This window comes from Nothobranchius furzeri, chromosome 4 (genome assembly GCF_043380555.1).
Source record: "Nothobranchius furzeri strain GRZ-AD chromosome 4, NfurGRZ-RIMD1, whole genome shotgun sequence".
Taxonomy (NCBI): domain Eukaryota; kingdom Metazoa; phylum Chordata; class Actinopteri; order Cyprinodontiformes; family Nothobranchiidae; genus Nothobranchius; species Nothobranchius furzeri.
Genome location: NC_091744.1, coordinates 7,904,599 through 7,925,370, shown reverse-complemented (window position 1 = coordinate 7,925,370; position 20,772 = coordinate 7,904,599). Strand labels below are relative to the sequence as shown.

Sequence of the window (20,772 nt, the reverse complement as noted above, 5' to 3'; positions counted from 1 at the left end):
AAACCAGGAGTGACCCAGGATCAGGGGGGACAAAGGGGCTGTGATGATCAGGAACCGGAGAGTTTCTGAATGAGGGAGTATATCCATGCGGAGGTCCACAGTCTCCTGGTGGATAGGATAGGGCTGGAGAGGAGTGCCATCCACGGAGGTAATGGGGATGGTTTGGTGGAGAGCGGACAGGGGAACGTGAAGACGGGTGGTTAGATCTTTGTCCATAAAACAGTCCGCCGCTCCCAAATCACTGAGTCAGTGAGAGTCACTGGGAGCAAGGTACGGGTCGAGGGGGTACCGGTTACTCCAAGCAGGACCCCTCTGCTGCTGCCCACTTGGAGTTTGCGTTTCCCGGCCGGGAGGGGCAGGTGAAGCGCCGATGGCCAGGTGCACCACAATACGCGCATAACCCCTCCTTATAGCATCTCTCTCTCTCTCCTCTGGATTCAGGTGTCCCAGCTGCATGGGTTCGTCTGGGAACGGGCTGACTGAACGGGGTGGAGCGGTGGTCGTAGTAGCTGCAGGTTCAGCGGGCTGACGTGTAAAAAGGCGTAAGTCCATCTGGAGAGCGAGGTCGGCCGCCTCGTCCAGGGTCCCGGGGGTCTCCCGTCCGATCATCCCATCTCTGATACTGGAGGAGAGCCCCTCTATATAGACGGCTTTTAGCGCGTCATCCCCCCATCTCAGCTTGGCCGCCATGGTTCGGAACCGAGACGTGTACTGGGCTGCTGTCTGGTTCCCTTGTCGTAGCTGGAGGAGCTGAGCCTCCATTGACGCTTCGCCACTGGGGGGAACAAAAGTCCTCCAGAGTTCATTCACGAATGTGTCATAGTCATTACAGACCTCCGATCTCTTGTTATACATTGCTGCTGCCCATTCCTGAGCTCGGCCGATGAGGAGGGAGGTGAGCAGCGCCACTCGGGAGCGAGGTGTGGCATAGCAGTGTGGTTGACATTCGAACGTCATGGCTAGTGTGGCTAATAGACCTTCAGTAGAGCCATGCGTTCCGTCCCATTTATCTGGGAGACTGAGGATGGGCAAGTCCCTTTCTCTGGAGGTCTGCTGCTGCTGCGCAGCGGAGAGCTGGAGAACGACAGTGGCGATGGAATCCACCTTGGCAGCGAGGCGTTCCACCATGATCTCCATCTGGTTCATCTGAGTTCGCAAGGTCTCGAACTCCGCTGGGTTAATAGTGCACTCAGTCATCCTGTAATGGCTGACTCGAGCTGAGCGAGAGTTGGAGATGTGGCATGGCTTCTTAACCCAAGCACGGAGTGAACTGATGCCGGGTGGAGTGAGAATGATGTTTAATCTAGGAGCCAGGTGCGCAGCTGTGTGATGAAACAGCTGAGCACGGCAGCTCCCACAGCACAGGGCTGACGTCTAAGAGCTGTCAGGTCTCTTAGATCTGGCTGATCTGGTTAACAAAGGCTGAGTGATCTGAGACGATCTGGTCTGGACTCTGTGTTCGGTTCGGTGAGAACGATGACTGAGTGATTCGGCGTTGTGTGGCACTTCCTTAAGTAGACTTGGTGGCGCGTGACGTGAACCGGAAGACTGGCGCTGGGGATGTTGGGTAATAGAGTTCGGATGGTCTGAGCGGCTCTGCGGTTCCTCCCTTGAGGAGGACGATGGTTGTGAGGGAGACTGCGTGACAGTGGACCGGAGTCTGTGTGGCTTCCAGGTGGACTGCCACTTACAACAAGTGTGAATTGTGAAGAATGTCTCCAGAATGTTGTTTATAAATTCACACGTGTGTAGGGACGAGCTGAATAACAGCCACACTTATTTTCTTGAACGCTGTGAACCAACATCCCACCTTTAATAACAACAAAATAAGTCGACAGAATGATGCCCCATGGCTTTTATTTAAACCGGATGCACCTACCTCACATCCTGTCTGGCTCACGCCATTTCTTCAACTTCATGGTTTGGAAAAAAAAGAAATCAAGCAGATTCCCCAGCTCAGTTTTAAATTAGGGGATGTGGTTCACTTGTTTATTCAATACATTTGCAGTGGTTTTTAGTAGGAACGAATGCCTTGTTAGTCATACTCTGGGGAAAGAAATCCAAGATGTGACCTGAATCAGGAAGTACCAGTCAGCTGGAGGAGATAGTAGCTTCAGAAGGAGGCCATGATGCAATACTCGCACTTCCACCTTTGCTCCCTTCAATTGCACAATCCCAACCAGGGGTGTGAGTGCGTAGGGTGTCCCGATTCTCAAGTGCGGAAGTTGATCACACCCCTTTTCCACCCATGATCCACACTACACCCAAGTCTGCATCGATGCGGACATGAGCCAAAATGGATGAGTCCATGAATGTTAGCTGGCAGTGTGACATAAATCTGTCAGGATTTTCGAATCCTACAATTTCACTGTCTATTTTCTATCAGAAGCTAATGCAGGAGATAGGTGTAGGAGTAGAGCCCTGCACGGGCCTAAAATCTGAGCCCGTGTCCGGCCCGGCCCGAGGGGGTGGAGCCCCAGCCTGAACCGGCCCGAAAAGATTTTCAGGATTCTCTGGCCCGAGCCCGACTTTTTTTTAACCCACTAAATGAAAACAAAGTGTGTCAATCCTGACCAATATGTTAAAAGACGTGCAGGATCCGATCAGTTTGTTTTTCCCTCATTTACCGTCACGGAAAAACTGTTAAAAGCAGGGCTTGTGTTGTGTGGACCGGATAGTTCCCGTATTCGACCGTTTATTTTGACGGAGAAAGAATAGAAAGAATTACCCCGACGCATGCAGATGAACTGACATTTTATTCTACGCACATCGCAGACACACCCAAGAAAAGATTCCCATCTGAACATCTGAGCTGGACATTGCTCAGCGCAGCTCGCTCTCAGCGCATATGTGCACAGCGAGCTGAAGTTGTGGAGATTGGCTTGGAGCGCGTTGCAGAACCAGAGCGCATGCGGAAAGGTTCCTCCTACTGAAGCGTGTGTTTTGCAAACCCTGTCTCTCAGAGAGACTTGTCACTTAGAAAATGTTCCCTGATTATGAAACTTTGGCTGAATTGTGCTTTTTCCTGTCTCCAATGTGGCGACACATCCAGGAGCCGCCTGAGGAGAAGCCCAGAATCTCACATCCTCTTCAGCTCATAAGCGCATATGATTACGCACAAGCGTGACGCGTCAACCCGGTCTCACAGTAAGACCGGGTTGGGCCTGTTCAGGTTTACGCAGACAATCTTTACATAGAATTGACATACAGATGTCAAATTAATTCAGTAAAATATAAAGCATTTTATTTAAATATCCATTCATTATTTTACAAGCACAGAGAGCCGCATAGCCGGTAGTAAGTCGGACCTGTTGGACTCCGCCAGGGCTGCCCTTTGTCACCGGTTCTGTTCATCACTTTTATGGACAGAATTTCTAGACGCAGCCGTGGTGTGGAGTGTGTCGAGTTTGGTGGCAGGAGAATCTCGTCTCTGCTTTTTGCGGATGATGTGGTCCTCCTAGCTTCATCCAGCTCTGACCTTCAGCTCTTGCTGGGTAGGTTCGCGGCCGAATGTGAAGCGGCTGGGATGAGGATCAGCACCTCCAAATCTGAGACCATGGTTCTCGACCGGAAAAGGGTGGCTTGCCACCTCCAGGTCGGGGGAGAGGTCCTACCTCAAGTGGAGGAGTTTAAGTATCTCGGGGTCTTGTTCACGAGTGAGGGTAGGAGGGATCGGGAGATCGACAGGCGGATTGGTTCGGCGTCTGCTGTGATGCGGACGCTGAGCCGATCTGTCGTGGTGAAGAGGGAGCTGAGCCAGAAAGCCAGGCTCTCGATTTACCGGTCGATCTACGTCCCAATCCTCACCTATGGTCATGAGCTTTGGGTAATGACCGAAAGAACGAGATCGCGGATACAAGCGGCCGAAATGAGTTTCCTCTGTAGGGTGGCCGGGCTCAGCCTTAGAGATAGGGTGAGGAGCTCGGACATTCGGGAGGGACTCGGAGTAGAACCGCTGCTCCTCCGGATCGAAAGGAGCCAGTTGAGGTGGTTTGGGCATCTGGTCAGGATGCCTCCTGGACGCCTCCCCGGGGAGGTGTTTCGGGCATGTCCTGCCGGCAGAAGGCCCCCGGGTTGACCCAGGACACGTTGGAGAGGTTACATCTCCAATCTGGTCCGGGAACGCCTTGGGGTCCTGCCGGAGGAGCTGGTGGACAAGGCCGGGGAGAGGACGGCTTGGAGCTCCCTAGTTGGGATGCTGCCCCCGCGACCCGGACCCGGATAAGCGGAGGAAGACGAAGACGAAGACGAAGAGAGCCGCATCAGGTGGTTGGAAGAGCCGCGGGTTGCCAATCCCTGGTATAGTCTATGAAATGACATGTTGAGGACACAAACTCAAAACATCTCTTTTATTGTGAGGAAATAATTTCTCCGAGTTTTGCGGTTGCGGGCGGGAGTAAACATGCACGCTGCGGGTGCGGGCGGGAATGTAACACACACGTTGCGGTTGCGGGCCGTAATGGTCAGAAATTCAGTGGAGCGAGCAGGAGCGGGATGAAGAAAACAGTCTCGTGCAGGGCTCTACATCTGCGTTTAAGTGTTTCAATTTTTTTTATGAATTTGATTAAAAATAAAGGCGCCCGGCCCGGCCCATGTCCGAGGTAATTACACAGTCGTTGGCCCGAAGCCCGGCCCGAGGACCCTCGGGCCGGGCCGACCCGAGGGCCTAGGGCTTCAGTGCAGGGCTCTATGTAGGAGACTAGTTCATGTTTAGCCTCAGAGTGACGATCATGATCAGAAATAAGATTTTAAAAATGATTTTTTTTAGTGTTCCACACCTTTAATTAAACTGTCGTGCATAAATACAGAAAATAAACATTGAAAATAAGTAAATGTCTTCATGACGGAATGAACCAGAATGTCAAACCAAGTCAAACTTAATGTGATAAAAGATGGCGGTCAATGATAGTGACGTTGCTGTTATCCAATCTGAAGCAAGATGTCTGAATATCAGCCGTGTAAAGCTCTCTTCTGGTGTGGCACTCTGCTAATTATTTAAAAAATCCCTCCATGGTCTTGCCCCCGTGTACTTATCTGATCTTCTTTCAATTTATACTCCTGGTGGCACACTCAGGTCCTCCAGGCTGTTGCTCCTCGAGGTCCCGAAAGCGTGTCACGAATCATGCGGACAAAGAGTTTTCTCTGTCGCGGGTCCTAAACTGTGGAACGAACTTCCAGTCACAGTTCGACTGGCATCCACCTTGGCAGATTTTAAGTCTAGACTAAAGACACACTATTTTACCCTTGCTTTTAATAGTTAGCTGTTAGTTTGGTTTTTACTGCTCTTATTTTATCATCAATTGTAAGGTTTTTATTGGTACTTTTTTATCGGCTTGTCTTTTTTATTGTTGGTTGTATTTCATAGTACTGTTTTATGTTTTCTATCTCTGTTATTGTGCGACTGTTCAGCACTTTGGTCAGCCGTATGGTGGTATGGTATGGTATGGTAAAAAATGTGGGGTGCATTTTTACTTTGTATGTTAATCCTTTATAAAAACAACAATATGGTGCAAAAGTTATTTCAGTGATCCATCGTAGACTGAGGAACCATCTAAAGTCTCAGGATTTTGGATTCATTAGCTGATTGTGACACTTTGAACCTAAAATATTGAACGTTTTAACAATATTCTAATTGTCTGAGATTTTGAATGTGGTGTTTTCATAAGTTGTAAGCCATAATCATCACAGTTATGACAAAGACTTTAAATATCTGGTTTTGCATGTAATGGGTCTATATCCTACATAATATATACATACATACATACATACATGCATACATACATACATGCATACATACATATTCAGGTTTTTGGTCAAATCAATTAAATAAATTAACTTTTGCACCATATTCAGATTTTTTGTATTTCACCTGCAGGCTAAATGACTATTTGGATCACTTTATGTCTGGATTTGCAGCCTAAATCAGAAACTTTTTATATTCTGTAAAAATGTATGGAAATTAAATAAATAAGTAAAGTTTAAAAAGCCAAAAAAAATAAATTATTTGAAAAAAGTAACAAAAGAATGAAAATATGAATTGCAAAGTGAGCAAACTGTTAGGAATAAATGGAGACAATGGTTTCTTAATAGCCTCAATAACGCTTCAGGGTTGAAATGTAACGTTTTCCAGGATTACAGTGAGTTCCCTTTCAATTGGGGTAAGAAACGCTGTTAGTGTAAATCTTTATACAAATTAGGAATGTTGAAGTTCAGGTAAAAAGAGTGAAAGTCTAGTTTATATTCTGCGTCTATGTCTTTGTAGAGACACGTAACGCCATTGTCCCTCATTGCAAGGGTTCGCCAACAGGCTCGTAAGGATGGGCAGAGGAGAACCCAAAATTCCAACTATCTGTCAAAAGCGACAGGCACCACAGGTCTGTGACTGGTCTGGACACAGCTTCCTTTAGAGCAGATCTTCTTAGTCCCTACACCACCAGCGGGTCCCTGAGGTCCAGTGATCAAAGCATACTGGTTGTGCAACACCAGGCTAAAGATCAAAGGTGACAGATCATTTGCTGCTGTGGCCCCCAGACTCTGGAACTCTCTCCCCCCGAGCCTGAGATCAGTGGACTCAGTGGTCTCCTTTAAAAATCAAGCTGGCTTTTGTGTGACCTTCATCACCACTCTCCTTGTTCTGCTCTCCCTACCTATTCCACCTTCCTCAGGATCCACTGATTTCCCTTTTTCCTGTTCACTCTCTCTCTTTGTTTAAAATTTTTAATCACAATTGTCAATTTTTTGCTCATTTAAAATATATTTTTAATCATTTTCTAAATTCTTTTTTATATTTTTACATTTTTTGTTTTTGTGAAGCGCCTCGTGATTTTTATCTTGAGAGGCGCTATAGAAAAGATTTCTTCTTCTTCTTCTTCTTCTTCTTCTTCTTCTTCTTCTTCTTCTTCTTCTTCTTCTTCTTCTTCTTCTTCTTCTTCTTCTTCTTCTTCTTCTTCCTCAACAGGACCTCCACCCCTCCCCAAAAATAACTAAACGAGAGCTGAAGATGTTTAGTAACAGACACGGAGCAGATTGAAGAACGTCTCACGGAAAAAGTCAAAGATATAAACGTTTATACAACTGTGACTGAAGGAGAACAAAGATGCGTTGCAAGCTTTTTTATTTGTGTCCGGAAACTATGGGAAATGTGGAGAATGAGAGACAAATCTGTCTCTTTGTTAAAAAGTCTCTAAAATACATAAACACAACTCACTAGAGCCGTGACTGCAGCAGTGGCAGGATCCCCAGAAAAGTGCTGCGCCCTCTGCTGTCCTGGCACAGACAGGACCCCCCCCCCCCCCCCCCGCCCCGCCGCTCAGATGAGGGTATTCAACGACTGAATTTTCATCCCAGTCTGCTCCTGATTCTAGACATAAAAGCAGTAGAAGTTGGGTCCAGTAACTGATGCTTTCTAAACCGTCCTTTGGCACGTGGGGCTCCTGCATCGCATCCAATCAGAACAGTTTCTATTTATTATTCAAACCTGAGGCCTCATGCTGAGCGCGAAGCATCAAGAGGGAGCCATCCTGGTGGAGATCTGGGTGGAACTGACAGCTACATGGCACCGTAGGCTCCACCTATCTCCAGTTTGTTTGTGACATAGGTGGCGGTGATGGTGGTGGGGTCTATTTGGAGCGGTGATCCAAACAGGAGACGACAGACCAACGTTATGTGCAGCTGCAGATAGAGCAGGTTGTGCCCATTCATGACTGTTACCGTGGCGATGTGCCTCCGAAGATAATTTGATGATCTGTGTGTTTTACTGCCAGGTTACCCCACCACCTCCTCCTGACGCCTCCTCCCACAATTCCTTCACCGCCATGGTGACTTATTAATTTGTGTCAGCTGCTTTCCCCTGCCATTTAGAGATACAACCAAATCACATTATGGCTGTCATGGATTATGTGTACAGGCAATGCATCTCCTTGAAGAAGAAAGGAAAACAAGATCAAAGATGTTCTCACAATCACCTTTAAGTGGATCTGGGAGGCGGAAGAGCTCATGTGCATTCCTACCTCACATATGTTTAATGAGGATACTCAGAAATGTGCATCACAATTAGTGTCCTCCATCTATTATGGACACATCAGGAATATTAATCCCCGGAAAAGAACAGGAATTCTGCTGGATGAGGAATATTAGTGGCTGTAGATGAAGTTGTGTTGGATACATGTGTGTGCGTATGCATGTCTTTATGTGTGCGTGCGCATGTCTTTATATGTTTGAGTGGACAGATTTTAACTTTTGACTGTAATGTGGGGACATTTTGCGGGTCCACACAATGCTAAGCACCCTAAAACGTGATTTTAGAGGTATGGTTTGAATTAACTGTTTAGGTAAGGGTTAGGAATAGAACCCATTGGTTAGGGTTAAACCTGATTCATACTTCTCCGTCTGCATCGGTGCGAAGACACGCAACGCCAATATACGTTGGTTCAACGGCTCTCCGGTGGGCTCACAGAGGGTGACGGAGACATGCCCAAACTTTTAAACATCCGTCGAAAGTGACAAAGATCGCAAGCTTGTGATTGGTCAGGACACGGCTACCTGTAAATTCCTCACCAGCACCACCATTGCCCTGTTAAAAAAGTAAAAATCTATTTTAACCCAGAAGAGATTGAAGAACACATCGCGGATAAGGTCAGAAAATATAAATATTTATACCCCTTGATGGAAGGAGTACAACATATGGAGCAAATGTGGACGGAAATGACGGGAAAAGTGGGTTTAGAGGTGGTTACCGCATGAAGAGGTGGAAGAGATTGAAGGACTAATTTGTCCACGTTATAAAGTCTCTGAAATATATAAACACATTAGAAAATAAACTATTGTGGACCGTAAACATGAGTGTTTTGGTGGCAGGATACCACAGAAAAACTCTACGCCCTCTGTAGTCCTGGCAGGGAATTGCTTTGCAACACTCCGCAACCTGAACAGAAGTTCGAAAGTGAAAACTTGTCCGACACTTTGTGTGCGTCTCTCCGTTGCGGAGCTCACCAAGAAGTATAAACCAGGCTTTAGGGTTAGGGTTAAGCCTAATTTAAACATCTTCGTCAGCTCCACGGACAGAGATGTATTGCTCTCTGACTTCTCCTTCTCCTAGGGAGTGTTGCAAAGCAGATCCCTGCCAGGACAACAGAGGGCGTAGCGCTGTTCTGTGGTATCCTGTTGTAGCAACTAATACATATTAATTATGACCAATAAGATGTGATGATTCCATATAAATATGAAACATCAATCTGATTGATCTTTGAATGTTTAATCAAAAGATTCTAGGGTTCTTTGCTTCTTTAGGGATCATAAACACACTTCGTATTAATTCAGACAGCTTCAGTATATAGTTTATAAAATGAATTTAATTATTTTTCCTAAACTAATAATTTATACATGACAAGATATGATTAATGTGACGTGATGTGGTGGATGTGAGGTGTTGTGATGAAAGCTAGATGTTGTAGCAACCGTTCTTTGTATCTGAGAGAAACTGTGAAATCTGGTTTTAAAGGAATTTGTTGTTTGTTCTAAACTAGAAAGTTGTTTATTAAAAACAGTATCAGACGCAATCTGTCGTGCCAAGTCTACGCATCCCTTGCGTGGAGGTTCTCGTTCGATCCAGGGGGTCGATTGTCACTGCCGATGGAATGAACTCTGATATCAGGAACCCGTAGACAGTTCTGATAAAACCCTCCAGTCTGAGATCCCTCCAGGTGAAGGCAGGAAGCAGGACTGCTTTTTTGTGTCTAAGACGGAAGTTTGTTTGGCTCTTAGACGAGCCGGTTGTCTGGTATCAGACGAAGCGTTGCAGAGAGGCTTTGACAGGAGGTCAAAGGAGAAGATGGTTTCAAAAATTCTTCTTTCCTGAATTGGCCGGTTCGAGGGTCAGCGGGAAACTGAATTACTCGGGAAGTAATTCTTGTTTTATTAAACTACTTTGTTATGATTTCTGGCCAAGTTTGGTGAATCTGAATGTCACACATTTCTGAGTATTTACCAACATCCCTCAGAAAGCCACACCTTCTTGCAGATACAAAGATGCTTTTAACCTTAATTTGTATCTTATTATAATGTGTATGCGTGTAAACAATGACTAACTTGCTAAATCAAACACACACTGATTCGTGATATAAATGGATCATTGTAAGAACAATATTCATTTTAAATTCATTGATTTAAACACAGATCGTTCACACATTTGATTTAAACATCTTATTTAACTCATGACTATTAAATCGTGAAGTCTTCGCTTATTCAGAGGGAAGAATGTTGACATCTGGCTTTCACAGAGAGTGCAGGAACCTTGGGTGAGAATGTTTGTTTGAATATTTTGTCTTCATGGAATGTCAACACACGCTGAGCACAACCTTCTGTATTTAGAAGGCCACATAGACAGTGGATTTATTTCTGTAGATGAAAAGTTATTATGTTGATCTTAATAAAGGTGAAAATGGACCCTTTTGGACGTTACACTGACGTGTATCTGGTCCAAGTTAGTGCATTTACTATTGTGTTTATATTGTGTTATTTGTATTTAAGAGACTTTTTAACACAGACAAATTTGTTTCTCATCCTCCTTCACTTCTTCATGCGCTCGCCACCTCTCAACCCACGTTTCCTGTCACGAATAAGACTAAAATGCTTGCTGCATATCTTTTCACTCCTCCAGTCATTGGCGAATAAAACATTCATATTTTTAGAGTTTTTCTGCGAGGTATTCTTCAAGCTGCTCCGTGCGTGCTGCGACATATCTTCGGTTCTCTTTGTGTTTTGGGGGGTGCAATGGCGGCACTGTTGACGACAGCGGCGTCCTGACCAATCACAAGTTTGTGTTCTCCATCTCGTAGGAAGGATGTTTAAAAAAGAGAGATCTACACTGTCTGTCCTTGCGAGCCTGCTGGAGAGCTCTCACAAGGATGGATAATGACGTTGCATGTCTCCATCCCGACTCAGGCGGAGAAGTATAAATTAGGGTTTAGGGTTAGGCTTAGTAGAGTCACTAAACTGAATGAAAGTCTAGGAAGGTGCACACAAACATATAAATACAAGTATGCATGTGTGTGTGTGTGTGTGTGTGTGTGTGTGTGTGTGTGTGTGTGTGTGTGTGTGTGTGTGTGTGTGTGTGTGTGTGTGTGTGTGTCAGAGGATTTGAAGCTGTCACTTTGTAATTACATCAACAAATACAGGCTTGACTGGAGTCTATGCATTGGACAGTCCTGGGGGAAAATGAGAAGTGACAGGCCACATAAATGCAGAGCGGGACGTAAATAACTTTCACACACACACACACTCTCTCCCTCCCCATCTTCGTCATAGAAAACATGGATTATTCAAGGATTTTAAAGGAGTGAGTGAGGGGGAGATGAGCCGAAATGAGAGAATATCCCTCGCTTTCATCTTTAGGAGAAATCTCTGACATCCTCTCTCTCGCACTTTGATGAAAGCTTTTTTTTTTTTTGCTGTTTTATCCTCTTACACGAGGTGCATGTGTTGTAGTCTACATGTTTCCAGTGTGTGCTCACATAAGTTTAGTGCGCTGTCGTGAAGGCAGTGATTCACTTCCATCACCAGAAGGTGTGTAGGTGGCATGAGGGATGTCTGATCTGGTCATGATTGCGTTTTAGGTGGACTTCTGCGAGCAGCTCGTGGTTTTGGACCTGGATTTTGTTAGGCTGCTCCCATTACCTTTGGTTCAAAAAGTCACTCTTGCAATCTAGACAAAATAAAAACTGAATCATTTGTAAATAATAATAATAATAATAATAATAAAAGACATAATAATAATTTCTCCTACTGATCACATCAGCAGAATTAGGTACCTGTTTTGTTTTGGTTATTTTTGCCTTGCATTCGTGGAAAAAACTTTTGAGAATAATTCGAGGTTTTGGTTTTCAAAAAGTTTGATGCTTTTTAGGATATATTTGTCAGGCGTTTCCATGGATACTGAAGTTAGTTCTATGCAAAGAGTCAATATTCGTAGTGTTAATCCTTCTTTTTCAAGGTTTCTACCCTTCATCCAGACTGATAGCATCTCATTCTTTATCATCAATACTTGGACTTTGTCTGATCTTGTGAAGGTTTTCTTTAATTATTTCTGTATTTCAGCAGGTTTGACTGGTGGCGCCTGCGTTTGGCAGGCCTCGCCCCAGTCAGTGCACCGAGGGCAGCTGGGGCTACGTTGTAGCTCATCATCACCAGCGTGCAAATGTGTGTGTGAATGGGTGAATAACTGATTGTGTTCTGAAGCGCCTTGGGGGTTGTGGAACCCCAAGAAATCGTAATACAAATACAGGCCATTACCATACAGAAGTGTGTGACCTTCTCAAGTATTTTGCCACTTGTCAGTTTCATTTTTACCCCTTTTCTCTCCTTTGGCCTTTTTCTTCTACAGTCTTATCTTTAACAGACATCATGTGCTTTAACTTTTATGCTTACTTGTCTCATGAAAAGATTTTTATGTGTTTTGCAAAATACATCTTGCTCAGGGACAGCAGTCGAATATTAGCTCTGGAGCTTACACTGACACATTTACAGAAAGTCCATTAATGTGTACTGTCCCTGTTAAACAAATAAATAATCAGGCCATCAGTGTCTTGCCCAAAGACACAACAGCAGAGATCTCTGCCCGGAGCTGAGATCGAGACTGGACAACCCGCTCTACCTCCTGAGCTTCTGCTGCCCCTAGCTAGGCAGGGCTTTGAATAAACTACGGTTTCAAAAACACAACATGAAGGCACCTGTAAAATTCTGCCTTTTTTTCTTTCACAATGCAAGTAAGCAGCGAGTCTTTGTCTAGTTTGTATTGAAATGTAAATAAATCAACATTCAGCTTATCTCCTTTTACCAAAACAATAGAATTCAACTCCCATAGTTCGTGTCTGATTAGCTGTTAGCTCGATTCCTTTGTGAGAATTTTTCTTTCAAACAGAGAACATTCTGACTGCAGTCTGTTGCAGGTAAGATACTGACTGATCTCTACAGCCTAAACTATCCCTTCAAGCTTCACCATTTTGCCTCCAGCCTTCACACAACCCTTTCTTTCTTCCACTCCCCACCACCACCCCACCTGGCTGGACTCCAGCTATAGATTGTTAATTATGGTTTGAACGTGATGCGCAGCCTTGCCTCACAATACTACAGCTGTATTCTTTGGCAGACATCAAAGTGTTGGTGTTTCATTCCATGGGGATTAGTGATGGTAGTGTGATAATGCCCCTGCCTGCTCGCTGAATTAAACGCCTATGGCTGGGTGCAGGTACCGGGAATCAAAAGAACACAGTCACACACACCGCACACACTCCAGCAATGGATGAAAAGATGCAGGTCTGACAGATTCAGACATGTTACAAATACAGTCTCCGTAGAGGGATATACAGCAAGATTAAACTCATCTGATCCTTTCCAGAACAAAACATCCGTGCATTAGTCAGCACTGACCACTCGTGCCCCCCACTCATGGCAAATTGGATTTCTAAACAGCTGTTTTCTTCATTTCCCTGTACTCACTGACAGCAGTCTTCTTTATCACTGTTCATCTTCTTTTTCCCCATCTCCTCAGCAAAGGTATTGAATAAAAATGTTGGAAACATCAATAAACTGTTTAGAAAAGCCATCTCTATTGCAACTCTCACCATCATTTGTACAAAGGACAAATGACAAGTGTTTAAAAGGCTGCAGGGCGTTTTAATGTTGGGTTTGTATTTTCTCTCGCCGACTATGAAGGTCTCGGGAGACGGACGGAAAAACAGCATGAAAGGAAATTTACAGAGTCAGAGGGAAAAGCAGAGGGAGGGAGCGCGATAGAAACTCGTCCTTGGTGATCAATGTGTTGTGCTATTGTCTGTTCTGCTTCTTTGTCCAAAAGGACGAAGGTGGAGAGGATAGGAAGCGAGTGATGCATAGGAACTGTTCACAGGCCTAAAACTGAAAATGTGACCAGAATCTGGGTTTGGATGAACCAGTGTGTTAGTTTCTTTGGTGTGTTTAGATAGTAGACTTGGGGTATTTCTCAATGTCAAGGCGCCTGGCCTTGTGAGGCAATGTCTTGCGAGGTCAGGCACCTTGCTGCTTTCGCGGCGGTCACGTAATGTCACGTGACACAGGAGATAATGTTATAGTTATGTATAATGAGCTGTTTACTTTTTAAATTGTGTATATATTTGTTAAATTTATATATATATATATATATATATATATATATATATATATATATATATATATATATATATATATATATATATATATATATATATATATAAGCGAGTTACTATACCTGCTACCTACCAAAGCTGCAACTACTAAGCAACTAACCAACCATAGATAACTTCTTTGGATCTAAACAACATTTTAAATTAGTTGACCAACCCCCAAATTCCACTACCTCCGCTCCGCCCCCGCCTTCAGCAGCCGCTCGCTTCCGAACTCAATTTTTTACTGGTACCCGCTCTACAACGGCTCCGCTCCGGTGCAGAGACCTGAGGGGGGCAAACAAGCATGCGCGGGATTTTCGAGATCTTGCGATACAGTCCGAGCAATAAACGCGGAAGTTAGATCCAAACACCCTTTGTGTGGCAGAAGCATCGGCATGAGCTGTTTAATCTGCCCATCATTTGTGTTGAGAGATCAGCAGTGTTTGGATCAACAAAGTGTAACTACTTTGATAGTAGAAACTGTATTTATGGCTTACCTTTGTGCATTTAAACTTCAGCCGCCATTGATAGTTGTTAAAAGTTGTTAAACCTGTGCATATGAAACAAAAAACGCCTTTTGTTTATCGATTTATTGTGAAAAATGGAAGTTGTGCTTGCTCCTTTTCCTGTTGGGCGGTTGTGATTTCTGTCCATTTACTGCGGAGGTGCTCCGGCGTCCGGCGAAAATAGGATCGATTCTATTTTTGCCGGACACCGGAACAGAGGGCGGCGCACGGTGCCGCACTGCCGGAGCACGGCCGCAGTAGTGGAATAGCTCTGATTGACTACAACGGGACCGATTTTGCTCCGGCGTTCGTGTCGGAGCGGAGCGGAGGTAGTGGAATTTGGGGGTTACTTTTAAATTTGAAATTTGCCCCAAAGTAGCCGTCGTAGTGTATTCTGGGAAATTTTTGACCAAGACTAGGCTACAAGACACCTGCCTTGCTCAGCTAGCTAAACGGCTAACAAACGGAGAATACACGCCTCGGTAGAACTCGAACATTGGAACACACCTTGGTGGTTCCTGATAACGTATCTCCTAGGCAACCAGGGTGGGACCAAGATATCAAGGCAAGGTTCCTTGTCATTGAGAAACAGTCTCTGTCCACACAAATGAGGGACAGACATGTGTCAGTTAGAGATGGAAAGATTGATCTGAACCGGTGGCTCATGACGTTAGCTATACGACTGCACCGGTACTTCAGTGTTGGATACAGCTAATGGCTATCTTGAAATGTAAATTTTCTTATCGTCGGTGAAAACCATGGTTTCATCAGTTACTCTGGTATGGTCGGCTGTGTAGGCAACCAACTTCTATGTGCATTTCCGCCACCTTCTGTGTGGGAGTGGGAGTTGCAATAGGGAGAAACTGTTCCAATTAAATTCTATTTATTAAATTACTTGTCTTTAAAAATTCAATTAGTAATTTACAAACATCTAATCCTCTAATTATTATGTTCCTCAAATTCAACTTTTCATTATCTTTCATCTTTAATTGTCTAGATAATATTTTCCTATTCTTTATATACATTTGTCACATTTACACAATACATGTTCTACCATTTCTCTATACTTTCCACAACCGCACATTCCTGTATTATGTTTCCCTATCATAAACAGTGTACTGTTTAAACCCGTATGCCCCATTCTCAGTCTTGAAATTATCATTTGATTCCTATTACACATTGGAATGTTTTCCAATTTACTCACTTTGTCCCTAATTTTATATAGATGTCTTCCCTTTCTCTCTCTTATCCAATGCTCTTGCCATTTTTCCATAAGTATCTTCTTAACATATCCTTTAATTTCTGCCATGCTATATGAGATGTTCACCACATCATTCATTCGTGTAGCTTGTTTAGCATTAAAATCCGCCATTTCGTTGCCCTCTACCCCCCTATGAGCTGGAACCCACATAAACCTAGCAACATAATCAATCTTATGTAATCTGAACAAACATTCATATATTTAATATAAAATATCCCTTCTTGTAGCTGATGACATCGTACTGATTGACGTTAATGGACATTGGATCTGAACAAATCATACAATTCCCAATTCTGTTTTGCTCTATCCAAAGAAAAAGCAAACATGTCCACTGTACAAATTGACAAACCATTGGGCGTTCTAATCCTATTATATATATCTAAACTTGGAACCCAAAATGAAAAACCAGTTAAACCCTTATTCAATTCCTTTGAACTATCAGTATAAATTGGAAGGAATAAGTCTCCTTGAACCTATGTCCCACTATAAAATCCCAATTCCCTGTACCTTTCCATTTAAAAATTTCATTCAGAATAAAGAAATCTACATAAACTTTCGGAAGCAGCCAAACAGGAGTAACTGAGTATACAAATTCATTAACCATTACTTTATCATACAACTTCAGTTCCTCCGCTAATGTACACGATTTCCCTATTGCACTCTCATTTCCTATTACCATAAGGTCCACCTATTATCACCTCCTTTTTTAACATATGTTCATTCCCTTCACTCCCCTCCACACTCGCCCAATAATTAAGTTTCAACAAGTCAAATCTTAATTGTAAAGGCATCTCCCCCATTTCAACCTGTAACGAAACTATTGGAGTAGTTTTCATTGCACCACAGCATAATCTTAAAGCCTGATTCTGTATTACTTCTATTTTTCTAAGTAAAGTTTTAATCACTGAACGATAAACTATGCTGCCATAATCAATAATTGACCTAATCATTACCGCATATATTTTCTTTAATGCCTTAGAACTAGCTCCCCCATCATTCCCCTTCAAACATCTCACTATATTAAGCACTTTCTTACATTTTTCTTCAATTTTATTTATATGCTGTTTCCAAATTAATTTCTCATCAAATATGACTCCCAAATACGTGAAACTATGAACCTGCTCTAGTAAAGTTTCATACAATTTGACTTCAATTTTGAAATTCCTTTTATTTGTAAAAACCATAATTTTAAACTTGTCAACTGAAAATTTAAAGCCCCAGTCAAAAGACCGATTTTCTACCGTCATGATTGCCTCCTGTAGTTTCTTCTGTATATATTTAACATTCCGTCCCCTTTTCCATATAACACCATCATCTGCAAACAAAGCTTTACCAATATCTAATCCTAAATCATCAAACACATCATTAATCACAATAGAAAAAAACACTGGACTAATTACACTACCTTGAGGTGTACCATTGTCAACGTATAACTATTTGAAGTGCTTTGCCCTATTTTCACTTGAATGAATCTATTAAATAAGAAATCCTTTATCCAATTATATGTTTTACCTACAATTCCTAATCTTCTTAATTTAATCAGTAATCCCTCCTTCCACACCATATCATAAGCTTTCTCAATATCGAAAAAAAAATCCACTACGAGACTTTCTTTATTATTCTGTGCTCTTCTAATTTCAGTTTCCATATTCACTACAGTTCCTATTGCTATTGTTCTTCTACCTTTCCTGAATCCATTTTCATACTTAGTTAACAATTTCTTACTTTCTAAATAATAATTCAATCTGTCCGTATTTAATCTCTCCATGATCTTCCGTAAATGTGATGTCAATGCTGTAGGTCTGTAATTTTCCGGGTTACTTTGGTTTTTTCCTGGTTTAAGTATTGGTATTATTAACGCCTCATTCCAATTTCTCTGCCACTTCCCTTCATCCCATACTTTATTGAACAATTCCAACAGTTTAGCTTTCATCTTATCCCCTAAATGATTAAGCATTACATAGTTGATATTGTCTTTTCCTGATGCTGATACTTTACTCGACCTCAGTACCTTGTCTAATTCGAAGAATGAAAATGATGAATCCATATCAGATGATCTTTGTACATCCCTTTCTTCCACCATATTCCTCAGTTTAGTTTCTTCTCTTCTGTTATGTCTAACGTCTGATAAATTTTTATTACTATGTATTCCCACATATGCTTTTACCAGCATTTCTGCCTTATTCAATTCAATTCAATTCAATTCAAAAATACTTTATTAATCCCAGAGGGAACTTGATTGCTGTAGTAGCTCAGAATAATAATAATAATCAAGTCATCAAAGAGTTATTGTATATTACAATAGCTGTTGGCAGGAAGGATCTCCAGTAGCGGTCAGTGTTGCAGCGAAACTGAAGAAGCCTCTGACTGAAGACACTCTTCCGTCGTCGGACAGTCTTGTGAAGAGAATGCTCAGGGTTGTCCATAATTTTCTTGATTCTCTGGAGAATCCTTCTTTGCATTATCTCCTCCAGTGGTTCCACAGTTGTCTCCAGAACAGAACCAGCCTTTTTTATTAGGCTGTTGAGCCTTTTCAGGTCCCTGCTTCTGATGCTACTACCCCAACAGACGATGGCTGAAGAGATTACACTTTCAACAACAGACTTGTAGAAGATCTGCAGCATCTTGCTACAGACATTGAAGGACCTAAGCATCCTCAAGAAGTGCAGTCTGCTGTGTCCCTTCTTGTAAACGGCTTCGCTGTTCTTTCTCCAGTCCAGTCTGTTGTCCAGGTGAACTCCAAGGTATTTGTTTTCCTCAACCACCTCCACTTCTTCTCCCATGATGGAAACAGTGTTTGACTCCACCCTGTTTCTTCTGAAGTCTAAAATCATCTCCTTTGTTTTGTTCACGTTCAAGGTCAGATGATTGTTTCCACACCATGCCACAAAGCTCTCCACCAGCTCTCTGTACTCAGCTTCCTGTCCATCTCTGATACACCCGACAACTGCAGAGTCATCTGAGTATTTCTGTAGATGACAGGTCTCTGATTTGTACTGGAAGTCTGAGGTGTACAGGGCGAAAAGGAATGGTGAGAGTAAAGTCCCCTGTGGTGCTCCAATGTTACTGATTGCCTGGTTTGATATGCAGTTCTTCAGCCTCACAAACTGGTCTGTTTGTCAGGTAGTCTTTAATCCAGGCGAAAGTTGAGGCCCCCACCTGGGTCTTCTGGAGTTTTTGGCAAAGTACATCAGGCTGGATGTGTATTATGTGTATTTTCAACAGCAATATTGTCACCTACATTAAGTACAGGATATCTAAACCCATTATAGACGACTGTCGTCTTTCTTATCATTCCCCAAACTTCACTTATTAATGTCATCCTCCCAATTTTATCACAGAATCTAACCCAATTTTCTCTTTTTGCACCTTTAATCACTCTTCTTGCTTCCGCCCGTAATCTTTTATAGTTCATAAGATTCACAAAATTATGCGTCTTTTTCAACAACTTCAAACTTTTATTCCTCTCTAATTACGTTGCTGGATGCTGTAATCCACCCGCTTCTTAAAAAAACGAGTCTAGACCCCTCTCTCCATAGCAGCTTCAGACCCATCTCTAAACTTCCGTTCATCTCCAAGATCTTGGAAAAGGTTGTGGCTAAACATCTCACAGCTGCTCTTGATGAACACAACATCTATGATAGCTTCCAGTCAGGTTTTCGTAGAGCTCATTCTACTGAAACAGCTCTTCTTAGGGTCTCTAATGACCTTCTGACTCACAGTGATGCAGGGGACTGTTCTGTTCTGGTCCTGCTGGACCTGACTGCAGCCTTTGACACTGTTGACCATCACCTGCTACTGGAGAGGCTCAGAGACTGGGTAGGCCTATCAGGATCTGTTCTGGAGTGGTTCTCCTCTTATCTCTCTGAGCGCTCCTTTTCTGTGGCCGTCTCCAAGTTTAGGTCCTCCATCACCTCTCTTACCCATGGTGTCCCACAAGGTTCTGTGCTGGGGCCTCTGCTCTTCCTCCTCTATCTGCTTCCATTCAGCACATCCTGAGCTCCTTCAAAGGAATCTCCTACCATGTTTATGCAGATGACATCCAACTGTACATCTCCTTTAAGCCCCATGATATGTCTAAGCTGCAGCTGTTACACACCTGCTTAGACTCTATTAAACCTGGATGGCTGGGAGCTTTCTTCAGCTGAATGAAGATAAGACTGAGATCTTCATCTGTGCCCCAGACAAGCTGGTTCCCAAAGTCAGAGACTCTCTTGGTCAGCTTGCTTCTCACACCAAACCTTCTGTCAGGAATCTTGGCGTGACCTTTGACCCAGCTCTCACCCTGGATTCTCATGTCAGTTCTCTTGTTCACTCTTCCTTCTTCCATCTCAGGAACATTGCTGAGCTGAGTCCCATTCTGTCCCGTTCTGATCTTGAGACAGTTATCCACACCTTCATCTCCTCACGCTTAGACTACTGTAACTCTCTTTCCACGTGTCTGAGCAGAACCTCCCTGAACCGTCTACAGGTGGTTCAGAACGCCTGTGCTCGGCTTCTGACCAAGTCCTCCAAACACACCCACATCACCCCGCTTCTCCTCCAGCTTCATTGGCTGCCAGTCAACTTCAGGGTTCATTTCAAGATCCTGGTTCTGGTCTGTAGGGCCTTACATGGACAAGCACCATCTTACATTGGTGATTTTCTTAGTACCTACACCCCCAGCAGGTCCCTGAGGTCCAGTGATCAAAGCCTACTGGTTGTGCAGCACCAGGCTAAAGACCAAAGGTGACAGATCATTTGTTGCTGTGGCCCCCAGACTCTGGAACTCTCTCCCCCTGAGCCTGAGATCAGTGGACTCAGTGGTCTCCTTCAAAAAGCAGCTGAA

The 20,772-nt window shown here is 43.4% G+C and overlaps 1 protein-coding gene across 1 annotated transcript in view; it reads left to right on the top strand.

The window, feature by feature from the left end:
- Positions 1–20,772, top strand: part of LOC139069582 (mucin-7-like) — a 111,418-nt gene that overhangs the window by 31,299 nt on the left and 59,347 nt on the right. The window lies entirely within an intron of this gene.